We start from the raw sequence: 3,040 nt of genomic DNA, 5'->3' as shown, positions 1-3,040 counted from the left end.
AACCCGCCACCTTAGGTGTATGTGGCTGGTGCCTTAGCCACTTGAGCCACAGGTGCTGAGCCCAGCCTATCTTATTTCAAACTCCCCTCCAGCCATGTCCTGGGGTGCAGGCCAGGAGGTCCTAGTGAATAGTAACGTCCCATGTGGTATTTCTGGAGAGGGCAGAAATGGCTCCTCAGGACTCCGGAGGAAGCCAGGGTTGGGGGTTCTAGGAGAAGCCAGAGTGGGGGCTGAGACAGCGCCTACTGGGACCAAGGATGGTCTGGAGCTGGCAGGGAGCGCGGGCGGCCTGCATGATGCGCCTGAGCCCTAACAGGCTCCTGGCAAGGAGCAGAGCCACTTCAGGAGTGGCCATGGGGCTGCTGTCCACTGGGGCCTGGGTTCCCCTCCATCCCCCTAAGGTCTTCGACGCCCCTAAACAGTTAAGGGCTGCTCACCAGCTCACAGAAACAGCTGCTCCAATAGAAAATGGAGAAGTGACAGGCAGCCCTTTCCCAAGCTAGGAAAGGAAATGGCTCCCTTCCCTCGGGGGCTCCAACTGCCACAGAACTTCTGGAGGTCTCCCCAGAGCACCTTGGGCTTCCAGAACCTTCCGATGCTGACCAGTGCTGCAAATGAGCAGTCCCCGCCCACTCACCACAGGGAAAGGCTCTGGCTCAGGATAATTTAATCTCAGTGGAACACTCTGAGCCTTTGACGGGAGCCTTTAACTTACTTCCCTTTCACGTAATTATCAGTGCTAACAGATGGGATTTAAATTGCTTCCTTTCCATCCTGCCTGTCCCGTGTCCCCTGCCCTGTCCTTGCTGGCCTCCTGGATTTTATCCTCGTGAACTCCCGCCCTGCAATTAGCTCGGCCATCCTCGTATGTGAGGCCACACACGCTCCAGCCATGTGCTGTTATTTTCTTTCTTGATCCTGTTTTTTGCCATGAATCTTAGTCCTAAAACCTTGTTGTTATTCAGAATATGGTTAAATAGTTGGTAGTTAAGTGACTATGCCTTCAATTCCCCCATATTCACCATTTCTTTTTCATCCTGAATCCCCGAGCTTCCACCGGGGGTCCCCTGCTTTCTGCCTCTGTCAGCAGATTGCCTTTGTGGCAATCGCAGGAGGGGAGATTGGCTTCACGTCCTGAGGCACAGTCCTGGGTCTCAGCTTTCCCTGAGATCAGGGGTAAGGGAACGTGTCCATTCACACCGCGTCTGTTCTTCATCTTACTGGAGTTCTACACCAAAATTAGGCAAGAAAAGGAAAAAAGCATTCAAATTGGGAAGGAATATTATGAGTTTTATTATTGCATTCATTATGAGTTCCTTATCAGAGATAAGATTTGTAAATATTTTCTCCCATCCTATGAGTTGTCTTTACACTGAGTTCTCTTTGAAGAGCTCTTTTTTTCCTCTCTTTTTTTTTGGGGGGGGGTGTCTCAAAAAAAATCCTGTCTCAATGTTTTTGGACTACTCCAGCACAGGTGGGAGTGCAGTGGCCCAGCTGCACAGCTCCTCGAAACCTTGGACTCCTGGGCTCAGCAATCCTCTCAGCCTCTGCAGGGAGCTGGGATTCTAGGCACTTGCCACCACACCTGGCTAATCCTATTCAGGATCTTTCTCCTCCATTTTTCGGAATGAGTCAATGTTTACACACCTGTTGACTCGCTTAGGCTCGATGCACTGCCTGGGATGTCTGCTGGAGTTGTTTATTTAATTCTTTTCAACTTGTAACATGCCTGGATCGACCTGCTGCCCCATGCTGAGCCTTCATCTTCCTAGGGCCCCCACTTCACCCTCAGCAGATGAGCTGCCTTTTACTCGGGTGAGAAAACAGAACCATCAGGGACAGACTTCCTAAACTGCCCACAGCCAAGCCCGTAAACTTTCTTAGACCTTTATCTGTTTTATTTTCTGTACTTTCTTCTTGATAAAATAGAAGTCGTCACTCTCCTTCCTCTAGGGCAGCACCTCACCTGTGTCCTGGTCCCATCTTCCCTGACACTGTCTTTTTCACACCTAACATAGTATCTTACTAGGACTACAAGGATGTTAGAGATTAGAGATGGGAGCATTCGTTTAATATTCAGTGAGTTATAGGTTGGAAAAATAGGATAATTTAATAACATTGGAATATACATTTGTTCATTTTTTGTTAATTGTAATTTTGTATTATATTTATTGAGGTGACATTTATGAAACACACAATTAACCGTTTTAAAGTGCACAACTTGGTGTTTGGTGTATTCGCAGTGTGCTGCGGCCACCAGCTCGCCCCAGCGTCAGCCCTTTCACCACCTGTGAGCACTTGTCCTCAAGCACTGCAGCCCCCCTCCGAGTCCTTGGTCCGCATCTGTGGACTCAGCCAAAATGTTTGACAAGAAAAACAGTGTAAGATACCAAGGCAGCAATAAAAGTACCACAAATAAAAGGGCAATGTAGCATAACAGCTATTCACGTGGTGTCGACCTGGTCTCAGGCATTCTGAGTAACCCAGCGGTGACTTAGTGTTTGAGGGGGTGTGCGCCGGGTGTTCACAGATACGACGCCCTCTTCTGTCAGGGACTGGAGCATCTGTGGATTTGGTACCGTCAGGAATCTGAGGATACTGAGGGACCAGTGGGTAAATCCACCAGGATGAAAAGCAGGAGGATGGCTGGCAGGGGCGGGGGAAGGCGGGGCTGGGGAGGACCCTTCCATGGGATTCCTCCGGGCTGATGGAGAAGTTCTGGCAGGAGACAGCATGGTGGTTGTGCAGGAGTGTGAAGGGACTTGGTCCCACTGGATCGTATATATTGACATGGTTAAAACGGGAATTCCATGTTCTGTGTGTTACATCATGATCTTTCAAATGAAAGGGGAAAGCCACCTCGGTGCTGAGGGGCTGGGGGACACAACTAGATCCAGAGTTCTGGCCATGCTGTACCTCAGGACAGCCAGGCAGATTCTAGGGGACCAGCTGTCTATGCCTGGTCAGGCCAGTCTGCAGGTGGGTCAGAGTGTTAGTGCTTTTGTTCTTTTTTTAAAAAATAGTTTATTTATTTATTTAT

Source organism: Otolemur garnettii, unplaced genomic scaffold, assembly GCF_000181295.1.
Source record: "Otolemur garnettii isolate 467f Iridium unplaced genomic scaffold, OtoGar3 scaffold00018, whole genome shotgun sequence".
Classification (NCBI taxonomy): Eukaryota; Metazoa; Chordata; class Mammalia; order Primates; family Galagidae; genus Otolemur; species Otolemur garnettii.
The sequence above is the reverse complement of the archived record's forward strand: the minus strand, read 5'-3'. Positions refer to the sequence as shown.